Source organism: Dipodomys merriami, unplaced genomic scaffold (genome assembly GCF_024711535.1).
Source record: "Dipodomys merriami isolate MVZ:Mamm:240054 unplaced genomic scaffold, mDipMer1.0.p SCAF_2, whole genome shotgun sequence".
Classification (NCBI taxonomy): Eukaryota; Metazoa; Chordata; class Mammalia; order Rodentia; family Heteromyidae; genus Dipodomys; species Dipodomys merriami.
In genome coordinates, this window is record NW_027203381.1 from 64,011,834 (window position 1) to 64,026,993 (window position 15,160).

Here is a 15,160-nt window from a genome sequence, read left to right on the forward strand (position 1 = left end):
CCTACAAGAGAAGAGATATCAAAGCCTCCTTTTGGAGGTGTAGTGCCAATTATATTTCTTTCACACATAACATCATTATAGAATAACATACATAAATAAAACATCATAGAGTTTGCATACACTCCTACATTGTAATATATCACTTCTTTTCATTTTATATTTCACTGCATGGGTATAAATATGACAGCTTTCACTATTGTGTTTATAATTTGAATAGAATGTTCATGCTGTATGTAATTATAATTTCTAGTGGCTGTAGAAATCATCACATGATTTCCCAAGTTAACTAAATTGAGCTGGTGATATAGTTATCACCAGCTTATCATAGAGTACAGGAGTGGCCCTCATTTAATCCCTAGCACTGCACACACACACACACACACACACACACACACACAAGAACCACAGAAATCATTTTCTTAATTTCTAACAAATTTAGATTACTATTTTTGAAAGTTGTAGTATAATACATGTGGTACCGTCAGTTTGTCTTTTCCTTTTAAAATATTTTAAGTAGTTGTACAAAGAGTTGACATTCAACAATGTAGTATATAAATATAATGAATCTTGATCAGTGTCACTCCTTTCATAATTCTCCCCATTCCTCCTTACCCACCCCTTCCTCAAACAATTAGTATTTTTAGTTGTTCATTAAAGTACATTCACTTTCTCATCTCCAGAGCTCTTTTTATCTTGCAACACTGGAATTCTGCAGCTATTAAACAATACTCTCCATTGTCTTCAAGCCTTTAGCAAGCTTTCAACATTCCATTGCCTGTCTGTGAATTTTACTACTTTAAGTATTTCATCTAAGTGGAATCACATACTATTTGTCTTTTGTGAATAACTTATTTAGCATGCTTTCTCCAAGTTTCACACTTGTTGGTGCATATGTACCAATGAGATGTCCAAGACACTATGTTGAAAATGAACTTTACAAAATTTTCCGTTCATTTTAAGGTCAAGTATTATGCCATTGTATATGTATGCCACATCAGTTTGTTTGTGCCTTCATCTGTAGATGGACACTTGGTTTGTTTCCAATTAAACTATTGTGAATTGGGTTGCTATGAATTTGAGTGTGAAAGCATCTCTTTGAGAACCTTTTGATTTTTTGAGATACAGCCATGTGATTTGTAATTTTGTTGTTGAGATTTGTGAGTTCTTTATAGAGTGTGGTGGTTAGTTCCCAATTGCGATTATTATTTATAGTAGTATTATTATTAGTAGTATTGCAACAAATATCTATTTGATAATGTGATATATGTCCTATTTTATTTTAGGATTGGAATTTCTGGCTAAAAGACTCACATTTAAAAAAAGAATATCACATTTAAAAATTCTGTATTAGTTGCCAAATTGCTACTTCAAAGAATTGTATTTATTAAGTTTTAACATCATGGAAATATGACAAGGCAGCAAGAAAACTAACATTTTAGTAATAAAATTAGAAGATTTTTTTCAATAACACATGTCTAAATGTTCTCCATTATCTCAGTTTGCATTTCTTTGGTTAATAGAAAAATTGTAAGAAATACTGAAACATGATTTTAGCCCCAAATTACCCTTGTTTATTCATAGTTTGATGGCATTCTTGCTCCTTTAACAATTGGCACTTGGAGGTTTGTCTCAACACTTGGCAAATAGCCCATAGTATTCCCTCTACACATATTTCAAATTTAGTTCTTAATTTTTAGAGCTGCATCTATGTGTACACTTGTTATTTAAATACTTCTGTCTATTGAACAGTGATACTCAGCTCTCCTGATTTATTTCCTAAAATTCTTTTCTTAACTCAAAAGCAACCTGTATTTGTTTAAGGAATTGATATTCATAGCAATGAAATCATCGGCTTCTTTCCTGAATGGTTACCAGATGCCAGCACATATAGTTATGTAGCCAGCTACATACATCAGTGGAGGACCACTAGCACCAATAAATAAAAAGGCCTTCATGGGCAATGAAAGCATCTTAATGTCAGCAGTCATAGGTCAAGCTACATTAAAAGCACTATTTCCAAGGAAAGAAGTCAAAGTCTCTGTTTTATTTTTGTTTGTTTTGTTTTGTTTTGTTTGGTGGTGGTAGTGGCAGGTGGATCAGAAGTTAGGCTAAGAATTGTTGCCTGTCATGTGAGTTTGACAGGAGTAAGAAAATTAAGGTCTCTGACCATATAGGAGTGGGATGATAGTACTATTAAATCTTAAGACCTTGGCTAAATTCCAGTGTGACTGATTGCATTTGGTCAATTTAAAATTCTCTCCACAATTTCTAATGCAATTTCTCCTGTTCCCTGATGCCAACTAGTCACTGGCTACTGTTCTGCGTGGATAACTTGCCATGGAACTCTACCCTGGAAGAGGTCCTAGAGTCATCAGGGGAAAATATAGTATGAAAAAAACTCATTCTGATCGTTCACTTATAAAGAATCCTACTTCCAAAAGTTTGTAGAAATAAATGGCTGACGGTCATTAAATGTAGTGTATTTGATATAGATATCCTCCTCTTATCATATGGACTCTATTTGAGACAATATAAAGATCCTTAGTTAGAAGATATTCTAAACTTCATTCCAGTGTCAAGTTCTCATGATCTGTCTGACTCTAAGTATTTCTTCTTTATTCTGGAAATAATGCTTTCATATGACCATGCTCTTTATGACCAGACTCTAGGCAGCTTTCTTTACCATCTCTGGATGAGAGCAATTCCATGAAGAAATGTAGATGATTTTCAGGGATTCTGCGGTACAAGTTCATTCGCCCTCACCCTGTCCCTGCCATTTTCACTGCCTCTTGCCTTACTCTCTTCTTAAGGAATCCTATCTGTATCTCAGTACAAGTCTCAAATAACAGCTCCTGATTTCCCAAATGAAACTCATCTACTATTTCGTGGTCTGAATGAGAAAGTGTGCAATGATTTACTACAAGTAGCTTTCATGCCAGAAAATTCCCTTTGAAAGACTACTTGTGTTTCCTATGAAACACATGACAGGATTTTAGCCATGGTGGTGGCCAGTGGTTCACCCCTGTAATCCTAGCTATCCAGGAGGCTGAGATCTGAGGATCATGGTTTGAAACCATCCTAGGTCAAAATGTCTGTAGGCCCTCATATGCAATTAAACACTGTAAAGCTAGAAGTGAAGCTGTGTGACTCAACTGGAAAAGTACTACCAGTCTTGAGCAAGAAAGCTAAGGATGAGAGCCCAGATATAGAATTCAAGTCCGAATAAAAGCACACATACTCTCTCTCTCTCTCTCTCTCTCTCTCTCTCTCTCTCTCTCTCTCTGTCTCTCTCTCTCTGTCTCTCTCTCTCTCTCTCTCTCTCTCTCTCTCTCTCTCACACACACACACACACACCTCCACAAAACTCAATTTTAATATTTGTTTCCATTTAATAACAAATATGAAAATTTTAAGCTATGAATACTATAGTTCGAGTTTAGTAATTTACACACAAACCCATACAATTTCTCCATTGCTCTTACTTCCTTTGAATAAATTCGAGTAAATTTTACAAAATACATTTTAAATATGGCTTCCTTTTGGGATAAAATGTGGCAGGGTATTCTCTTTGATAAACACATACTCAGTATATGGATATTTGGTCTATTTTCTTGTGAAGTGAAGTAATGGTCAACTTTCCAATTTTGCACTTGAATTCATATAAGCCTAGAAATGTTTGCCTGCAAGTTATCTGTAGGTCAGCAGATCCAGTCATTTTCCATACGAAATTTCAGTCCCAGGAGTCATTTCTGGAGGGAGAGGACTCATTTCACACACTCCTCAGAACTCACAGGTTGACTTAGGGACCAGAATCTCACTAATAATTAAATGCAAACAAAACATAGAAAAACAATGCAATTTACAACCATGAAGGGTTGATGGCCATTTTTGAGGACAATAACACAGGATCCTGGTGATTCTAAAGGTAAAGAACCAAAAACCCCCAAAGCAGAAGTGATAGTGTCAGGTACTCAAGTGGAGTTTGAGGTAGGAGGTACTGGCACAATATGTCTTCTCTACTCTTCAAGATACCATTCTACTCTTGTTTTCAGGGATTCTGTACCTGAGCTATCTAAATTCTTTAGTTTTAATAGGTTCTGATCTTAAAGGCACAACAAACCAGTATGTTGATTGTATATTATTTTAAAAATTAGGTGCAGAGTTTCTCTGATACTTCTCTTTCTTTTTCCTCTTAATAAGATTTTTTATTGTGAAAATACCATACAGAGGGGTTACAATTAAATGAGCAAGATAATGAGTACATTCCTTATCAAACATTTTTGCCTCCTCCTTTGTTTCCCCTTCCCATCCCTGCCCTCCCATCCCCCACCTCCTTTCCGCCAAAGTTCTGAAGTTTGTTTTTCGACATAACATTTTGTACATCTCATTGTTGCAATGGGTCCACCTGTATCCCTATTTAAACAATTTGCTTTTTCCCTTCCCCTCCCCAAATTATAACAACATCAAATACATTGAAAGCAGGGGTTATACCATGGGAGAGGGACATACAAAGCAACAAAGAAATCATCTTATAAATACATTAGAAACAATAGCAAAAAAGAAAAACAATTTGACTCCTTATCTTGGGGTTCATTTCATCTAACATCAATTTATCAGACTGTTTCGGCTTGTCTCAGACATATACTAGTTATTACAAATAAGGGAAACCATGGGACCTATGTTTCTATGGGCCTAGCTTACTTCACTTAATATAATTTTTTTTATTGTGAAAATACCGTAGAGAGGGGTTACAATAACATGGGCAAGGTAATAAGTGAAATTTCTTATCAAGCATTTTGCCTCCTCCTTTGTTTCCCCTTCCCATCCCTCACCCCCCCCCAAAGTTCTAAAGTTCATTTTCGACATAACATCTTGTACATATTGTTGCAATGGGTCCGCCTGTATCCCTATTTAAACAATTTGTTTTTTCCCTTCCCCTCCACAAATTTTACCAACATCAAATACAGTAAAAAGAAATATCTTATAAATATGTTAGAAAAAATATCAAGAAAGAAAAAACATTTGAATCCTTATCTTGGGGTTCATTTTGCTTAACATCAACTTATCTGACCATTTCTGCTTGTCTCAGACATATACTAGTTATTGCAAATAAGGGAAACCATGGGACCTCTGTTTCTTTGGGCCTGGCTTACTTCACTTAAGATAATTTTTTCCAAGTCTTTCCATTTCCTAACAAATGGGACAATGCCATTCTTTCTGATGGAAGCATAGAATTCCATTGTGTATATACCATATTTTCTTGATCCATTCATCTACTTAGGGGCATCTGAGTTGGTTCCATATCTTAGCTATGGTAAATAATGCTGCAGTAAACATATATGCTGATAGCTCTAGTATAGTCTTGTTTGTGATCATTTGGGTAAATGCCTAAAAGTGGGATTGCTGAATCATAGGGGGCTCTATGTGGAGTCTTTTGAAGAACCTCCATAATACTTTCCAAAATGGTTGAACAAGTTTACACTCTCACCAACAATGCAGTAGGGTTCTCTTCTGTCCACACCCCCTCCAGCATCTGTTGTAATTAGAGGTCTTGATTATAGCCATTCTAACTGGGGTGAGGGGGTATCTCAGTGTTGTTTTGATTTGCATTTCTTTTATGGCTAGGGATGTTGAGCATTTCTTCATGTGTCTATTGGCCATCCTTCTTTCCTCTTCAGAGAAATTTTTCTTTAAGTCTTTAGCCCACTTATTTATTGGGCAGTTGTTTCATTGAGGATTTGTTGTTGGGGGATTTAATTCTTTGAATTCCAGGTATATTTTAGATATGAGACCCTTGTCCGTTGTATGGCTAGTGAAGATCTTCTCCCAATCTGTGGGCTTTCTATTGATCTTGCTAGCTATGTCCTTTGCCATGCAGAAGCTCTGCAATTTCATGCAATCCCATTTGTCCAACCTTTCTTTGATTTGTTGTGTTTCTGGGTCTCTATTGAGAAAATGCCTAGCTACAGCAATAAGACAAGATGCAAACATAAAAGGGATCCAAATAGGGAAAGATGAAGTAAAGCTCTCCCTCTTTGCAGATGACATGATCTTGTATTTAAAGAATCACATGGACTCCACTCCCTAATTACTTGAGCTGATTCAAAACTTTGGCAAAGTAAAGGGTATAAAATTAACCCTCAAAAATCAATGGCTTGGGGCTGGGAAGGTGGCTCAGTGGTAAAGCACTTGCCTTGCATGCTTGAGGCCCTGGGTTCAATTCCTCAGCACCACATAAGAAAAAAGCCAGAAGTGGCGCTGTGGCTCAAGTGGTAGAGTGCTAGCCTTGAGCTGAAGAGCTGAGAGACAGCGCCCATGCCCAGAGTTCAGGCCCCACGACCGGACCCAAAAAAAAAAAAAAAAAAAAATCAATGGCTTTTCTGTATGCCAACAATGAGAAAAGCCTGGCTGAAATCAGGAAAGCAACTCCATTCGTAATAGCCCCACAAAAAATAAAATTAACCAAAGAATTAACCAAAGAAGGGAAGGACCTCTATGATGAAAACTTTAAAAACCTGAAAGGCTCAACATTGTGAAAATGGCAATACTTCTCAAGCCTATCTACAAATTCAATGCGATACCTATCAATATTCCAACCTCATTCTTCAGGGAAATAGAAGAGGCAATCCAAAAATTCATATGGAACAATAAAAGACCCCGAATAACACAAATGATCCTTAACAGAAAGAACAGTGCTGGAGGAATATCAATACCTAATTTCAAACTCTACTACAAAGCCATAGCAATCAAAACAGCTTGGTACTGGCACAAGAACAGACCTCAGGACCAATGGAAGAGAATTGAAAACCCAGAAATGAACCTACAGATCTATAGCCATCTAATTTTCGATAAGGGAGCTAAAAAAAATAGAAAGGAAGAAAGACAGCCTCTTTAGTAAATGGTGCTGGCAAAATTGGTTAATCACTTGTAGAAAACTAAAGCTAGATCCTTTATAGATCACCCTGCACCAGAATCAACTCCAAATGGATCAGAGACCTCGGAGTCAAAGCAGACACCCTGATCCTTCTCTTTTTGCTGCTTGGAAGTCAAAGGCAGCTAGCTTTGTCCCAGGCCTAATCATCTAAAGGTGTATTGCTTGTTGCTGTGCTGGTTTCTCTTTCTCCCTTTCTCCTTTCTTTTCTTATCTTTTTCTCATTCTCTCTCTTATCTCTTTCTTTTTTGTTTCTTTCTTCTTACTCTATTTATCTGTTTATTTCTGTTCTTTCTCTTTCTCTTTCCCTCTTTCTCTGTCTCTATTTCTTTTTCTCTCTTTCTGTTCTTTTACTTATTTCTTTTTATTTATTTAAAAATTATTTATCCCTCCCCCTTTCTTGTGCCAGTATTGGGACTTAAATTAAGAGCCTGAGTTCTTTTCCTTAGTTTTTTTTTTTTTTTTTTTTTGGGGGGGGGTCCGGTAGTGGGGCCTGAACTCTGGGCCTGGGCGCTGTCCCTCAGCTCTTCAGCTCAAGGCTAGCGCTCTACCACTTGAGCCACAGCGCCACCTCCGGCTTTTTTTTCTTTTTTGCTTATGTGGTGCTGAGGAATCGAACCCAGGGCCTCAGGCATGCAAGGCAAGCACTCTACCACTGAGCCATCTTCCCAGCCCCAGTTTTTTTTTTCTTAAGTCTAACACTCTGCCACTTGAACCACAGCTCCATTTCTATCTTTTTGTTGGTTAATTGGAGATAAGAGTATCTCAGATGCAGTTGTTAGGGCTAGCTTCAAACTCTGATCCTCACAACTCACCCTTCTGAGTAGCTAGGATTATAGGCCATAGTTGTTCAGCTAGTGCTGTTTCTTGATGAAGATATCACTGATGTGACTGACCACCCATGTTCTCCAAAGAGATGCTATCATTCACAGAACTAGCTTCTTTTCCAGGCAAATTATGATTCAATAGCTGGTGAGTTCTCAAGAATATCATATGCATGAACAAGAAGTACAAAGGGAACTATTCTGCACTATCAGAAATAGAGATGCTTTCACATTAAATAACAATACGTGCCATAGTATGCAAAAATCCATGGGCTTGGCAATGTGATCTTCTTGAGGTAGATTCTAGTTCCATGGCTCCCATTTAGTTTGTCAAAATTCATTATGCTATAAACATATGATTACTGCCATTTTAAGTATGCCTGTTGTGCTTAAAAATGCTTATTTAAAACAATAAAAATAGTAACAGCACAGCAGTACTTTTATGTGTCATTTTGAGCAAAGCAAAGAGTAGAGAATAATTACAAGTTCTTGAGTAAAATTCTACAACACAGCTTTGGGTCCTCTTAGCTCTTTGATGTTGGGAAATCCATATCCCTGAGCTTCAGAATTTTCCATATCTCTAAAATGATAAGAAATATGGATCTGATGATTGTATTGCATGCCATCATATTGGATTATAAACAAAAACAAAAGCAGTCTGAGAGAGAACGTATCTCTTTGTTCAAACATTCTCAGTGTCAGCCACCATTCCTGGAGGAAAAGGGCAGCTCAGTTGTAGTTCTTGCTCTCTGAGTAACTTAGGTGACATTTCTTTGAATTCCCAGGCTGATACACACATAGTCATCCAACCTTTTCCCCCACTTCCTCCCACTTCTATGATAGCTAGAGTCAGAGGACCCACCCTTCCTGCTTCAAAGTTCCTAGTCTTTAGTACCATGTGACTAAACCTACTTCTGGGATTACATGTAGAACCATACCATCTTTCTAAAGTTTCATACTAGAGTTTTTTTTATTTATATAACAAGTGATATTTGAATTAATGAATGAATTTTCTTCATACTGTTAAGTCTCACTCCTTCTACTTTGGGACCTGAAGTATCTTTTGTTTGTCTGTTTTATCTATACAGGCGATTGAACCCAGGGCCTTAAGTGTGCTAGGCAAGCACTCTTCCCCTGAGCTATATCACCAGACTCTCTATTTCTTTCTGATCTTAGTTTCTTTCCTTAATATTTCCAGAAAACTTTGTGTGTTTTATTATGGATCTTGGTGTTGCAGAGGAGAACTTTAAGAATCTCGGGTTTGCAGTTGACTTTAGAGCTAACAAGCTGTGTGACCTTAAGTAAGTCTATTTTTTCATCACTAATGGCATGAGAAATCACTTCTACCTTTGGAGAATATTGTAAGGCTTATAAATAATACATGATCCAAAGAGAAACCCCATGTTCAAATGCCAATTCCTTCATGAAAAAGAGGCATGACTCCCACATTCTAGACATTATGTCTACTTGCCTTCTCTCTTCTGCTGGCCTATAATGAGGAAGTCCTGCCTACCCATCTCAACAGAGCTCACAGGCCATGTCTAGAGCAAATGTCCAACACATGCTTGAATATGTGAATGAACGGATAAATGATGAAAAACAAATTGCTTAACAACGGTGGCACAAAAAGAATCCTACACAAAAATCTTTGAATCCTGTTTGACTATCTGAAAATTCTCCCCTGGAAATGAATTATACAAATGTTTCTCTGTTAGAGGATCAGAGACAGGATATTCCTATTTCTGCAAAGAAAAAAAATAGGGTCTGTTGCCATAGTCTTTTCAGATTACAGCACAACAAGCAAACATTAGCACAGTTTTCTGGGTCTGACTGGTTGTCCTTCACCAGATGGTGAACAATTTAGGTTGTGTCTGCTTTGAAAAATACTGCAGTGCTTTAGCTTTGGCTTATGGGATAGTACAGGTGACAATATCTATGTGAAAAACATGACTTCCATTTAGATCAGATTTTGGAGGCTGGAAGCAGGTAAATGTGCTAACTACTTACAAGACCAAGCTAGAGCTATAATAGGTAAGTTTTCCCTTTAATGCATGCAAGGTTCTTGTCTTTAGATTCCTTGCTATAGTAAAGTGTCAACACTGCATAATAACATCTTCCAAGACTTTATTAAAATCATGACCTTTGCACAAAATTCTTGTTTGGAAAGAGAAAGGTGTGTAAGAAAATGAAGTCTTTTCTAACAATATCAGGAAACTCTAGGCCTGGCTAAGCCTTCAGTTGTTTTTCAGAAAATAGGTTTTTAACCCTCGCCCTGTCACTGATAGGCCCATGTGATGAAACAGGAATTGTATCACCATGAAGACAAGCATTCCAAGAAAGAAGAGGCCTATTTGAAAGAGGTAACTCAGAGAATAAGATGAAGTTAGTGAACTGAATTGTGGGTTTCCTATGGGAAAATCTACCTTTGAAAATTGCAGGACTCTATCAGCTCCCTCCCAGTTCCTGTACTAAGAGACTTGATCAAACTGCAGCATGGCTTCGGATAGCATGAGTCAGTGGTCCTACATTCTCCATTAAATGACTGTCTGAGAGAGCTTAATGTTGTCAGGACACTGAGGTTTTTGTGTAGCCAATAGCTGATGATAGGTACCTGCCCTCCTTTCCTTAGGGTATTACCTTAAAAGGACTTCCCATTGAGAATATGGATCTTTTACACCTCAGTAATCTCTCTCAAGGACCTGAAAGCCATTCTTTTAAAATGTAATCATCTGTAAAGGCTGTATCCCAGTCTCTGTGGGTGGGTAGAGCCCTAACTCCTGATAGTGCCCACGGGCAGCAGCAGCTGGTGTAATCACAGTTACACTGAACAATCTTTTGAAACTGCTCACTTCTCTGACTCTACTGACCACCTCCCCTCTTCCCAACCACCCTCTCATTATTCTTCCTTTAAAATGTCCAGATTACCTATCCACAGACAGGAACAGAGCTAGGTTCATTCCTCTACTGGCCAGTCATTTTTGAACAAAAACCTTTCATCACTTTCACCAGTGTCCAGCTGTGTTAATCTTTGGCAGGTCTGTGTGAAGCTGATCTTTCATAAGGCTCACCTCTGTCCTTACGCTAACACAGGGAGTTCTGGTTAGGATTCAGAAGATCCTCTTTCCCTTCTCTTCCTCCAGAACATTACATAACTCACTGTGTGAGGCTGCGGAACAGGAACAAAGAAAAGCTCCCACTACGTAGCGTAGCTGAATTTCCTCTTCCATATGACACACAGACACACAGACACACAGACACACACACACACACACACACACACACACACACACACACACACACACACATTGTTGGAGTGGAGAATTGCTCTTCTGCCAAGGGCTATAGGATTTTTTTTCTAGCATTATGCTTAGGCCAGGCAGATAACCTAAAGCTACTGAAAAGAAGCATATAAGAAGCATATGTGTATGTTTTGTTATGTACCTAATGATTTTGTAGGCCTTATAAACAGTTGAGTAGACATTCTCTACTTTCTGTTTTAACATGCCTAGTTAATACACTTCTTTTATATATATCTACCTGGTCCAAATGAAGTTGGAAAGGTATTTAAAAACATATACAGAGTAAGTTTATTTGAAAGTAAAAAACAAACAAACAAAAACTAGTGAAGCTCTCCATTTGGAGAGGGGCGCCAAAGAGGAATCAAGGGTCAATAAGAAGGTATTGGCTTCCAGATAGTTGGGAAAGCCATTGATTATTTCAATCATTTCACATACAGCTAGAAGACAGGTAAGACTGCTTGAAGGGATAAAAGAAAAAGAACCAAGAGTTACAAAAGGTGAAAACATAACTTTTTTTTCCTTTTTCACACTTTTTCAGTTCCATGGCTGTTCTATTATTCACTTTTTATGAAAGAAAAACTCCACAAAAAGTATTGTTTAAACCCTGAACCTAGTCCCAAATAGTTATTTGTTGTTTCATTTCTTATTTTGTGATTTTTTTGCCTTACTAAATTATAAATAAAAGTATGAGGGCAATAAATTTGTCACTTACTCTATTTGAGTTTTACTTTGGCCAGGAAATTTTGGGGCCGGATTCATAATTCAAGCTTAATAAATACCTTTTGCAAAGTACGATTTGCTTGGAAGGCATCATATTACCCCTTAAAGGTTGAATGCTAGTTAAAAAGGCATCCAATAACCAAGTAAAATGCAACACAACTGAGATCCAGGGTGTTGTTAATGTGGATGTTAGGAAAGGCTTCACTAAACTGACAACTGGATGATTACAAGAATGAAATGTGAATGAAATAGGCAAGTCATTAAGGAGTAGCATTCCAAGATGAGGGAATGGCAAGTACAAAGTAGTAATGAGCTTGGACAACTAAAGGGGCACACAACCAGAGATTTGAAGGAAAAGCCCAATGCTGGCTGGATCACAGAGGGACATAGAGCCACAGTATGGACTCTGGCAATTTACCAAATCATGATAAGAAGTCATGGAATATTTGAGATTCAAGGATGTATGACATGCTACTTCTTAGGAACATGGTAGTGGCTATTTATATAGCCCCTAGAAGCACCATTTGCTCTTCCAAGTGTTTTACTTATATAAGCTCATCTTAATTTTAAGACAGCACTTTGATAAAGACATTATTATTTTCCCAATTTTACAGAGAATGTAACTGAGACAAAAAAAGAAAATAACTTGACTATGTTATGTTACAATATTAAAGAATTTGAATTTGGACTTAGGTTGTATGGTTCAGATGATTCACTCATAATGAATAGCCTTTATTTATTATGATTCCCACTTTCCACAATATCTGCAATGTTCAAGTAGATATTTTGCAGAAGGGTTTAAACAAGGATGCTCATGAAGGAGAGGATGACAGCAACTTGGACTATGTTAGCTGTGGCAGAGAGGAGAAATAGTACTCAGAATTGAGATATAGTTTGAATATATTAGAATTAGAAAAATCTGTGAGTTGAGTGGCTTGCAGGTGAGCAATTTGAAAATGAAAGAATCAATCATGACTCAACCTTTTTTTTTTTTTTTTTTTACCTGAGCAACAGGACAAAATGTGGTATTTGTTTCAAAGCTGAAGAGGTTTGGTGAGGCACAGAGATTATGAGTTTGATATTGAATAAGCAAAATTTGAAATGTACATAAAACCTCAAGAGGGATAGAAAGTGCCAGCATGTATAGATAATCTGTGGTTTGGGATGGGAGGTAAGTTTCAGGTCATTATCATACACAGCTTTTTAGCAAGCTATGTGCCAGGATAATATCCCTGAGGAAGAAAGCATGATTACTCCAAATGTTGATCTCTGAGATTCTCTGACCATCAGGAATCCTGAAGAGACATGAAAAGCTGATATGGAGCAGCAGATGAGATACATAAAATACAGACGAGGGAATGAATGGTAGTGAAGAAGCAATGGATCAATGTGTCTAACACCATTAATAGGTTAAGTATTGGGAGGACTGAAAGTAGACCACTGGATGTAGTTAGAGACCTTGCATGTGGATTAGTGACAAGGGTTCAAAGGACTGACAAAACCTGAGGCTCTTTTTAGCTTCAGCAAAATACTTATATGTTTTGGGCAAAGAGAAGAAGGAAATAATCCTTTTCTCCAAGTACTTCAAGGCAAAACATTTCACTGAACATCACTATACCTAGCATTATTAGGCTTTAAATAACTTTGAGTTTGAAGCTTCATTCATTCATATATCCATTAAAGAAAAAATTATTAATTGGACACTTATTATATGACTAGTTTAAGCATGTAATTTGACTATATTGAAGTCTACATTTAGGTCCCTTATGCTTGCTCAGCTGGAACTCTACATGAACCATATTTCCAGCTCAGCTTTCTGAGGGTTAATTTGGAGGCAGAGTCCTGAAGAATATTCTGCTCAGGATAATTTGAACAACAATCCTTAGATCTTAGCCTCCTGAGTAGTTAGGATTAGAGATGTGAACTATAGGTCCTAAACTTTATGATAAATTTTTGATATTAAAATTTTAAAAGCAAAAGCTATGGTTAGATTATCATAGCCTAACATACCAACATTTTTCACTTTCCTTTTAATTGATTGTTGTCTATATGTTTTCATAACTTTTACTTAACCTCATTAATTACATTGGAAGCCTTTCTCTTTGTAGACATATGCACTTAATCTAGTAATTTTGACAGCAGATGTTCTATTACATGAATATATAACATGTTTAATTCTTAACCATTTATGTGGAATTCAAATTACAATATGACTATTTGTCTCCATCTTCATTAATTTATAGGTAGCTCCTTAAAGGCTGCAATCACATCTGGTCCAATTTTGACTTTCTATCATCTTCCTGGATTTCCATATTTCTCAGTGATTGTATAATAGGCTGATTAAGACTATGGATTCTGGTTATCTGGGTGCTTTTTTTCAATCTCCATTTGTAGGCCTTTAGCCTTGGATAAATTACTTAAGATTCCTTCATCTTTTCTACAGAGATAATAATACCACCCTACAGATTATTGTGAACACTAAGTAAATTAACCTTAGTTCTCATACCTATGTGTACTACTTTGTAAGTACTATATAAGTGCTTAGTAAGTTTAATTTGTGAAAACAAAACTTGATGCTTGGAATATGTGCTAACGAATGAATGAATAATAGACAAAGTTTACTTTTGTCACACAGAGAAAACATTGACCTTTACATTTGGTAAATATAGAGAACATGATTTTGGGTCACTTAAAAAAAATCTAGATCAGCAGTAATGTTGTAAGCACATTCTGCATGTCACTATCCAGAGGTAATTACTTAGGATCTTCCTGATACCAAGAAGTGACATAATAGAACTATTTCTTGAAGACGCTGTTATTTCTAAGTGAGCACTTACCATTGTTTGAGTATGTAATAATCCTTCACAGGCTCCTTTGTGTTGTATGCTCAGTCCTCAATGATAGTGCTATTGAGAAAGTGGAGGAAATTGTGTGTGTGTGTGTGTGTGTGTGTGTGTGTGTGTGTGTGTGTGTGTGTGTGTGTGTGTGTGTGAAAGAGAGAGGTGGGGAGAGAGAGAGACCCTTTGGAGGATATGCCTGTCCCTAGTCGCTTCCTATTTCTCTGCTACAAGGTGAATTGCTCATTTGTCCATGCACTTTACCTCTCTAGGCCTACTCTGGGCCCAGAATAACCAAGACAAGGACCACGGACTGAGAGCTCTCTGAAACTGTGGACCAAAATAAATCTCTCCTCCTTTAAGTTCTTCTCTCAAGTATTTTGGGCACAGAGTCTCAAAACCAACTGACGTAGGAATGAGGATCTGGCCTAGCAAACATCTTCAGCGAGATCCGCATCTATGAAGGCCCTTGGGTCCCCATTCGCCAAAGCTCTGTGATTTTACATCCTATATCCTCCTCTTCAGTCTCTGACTGTGGATCTCAATTTC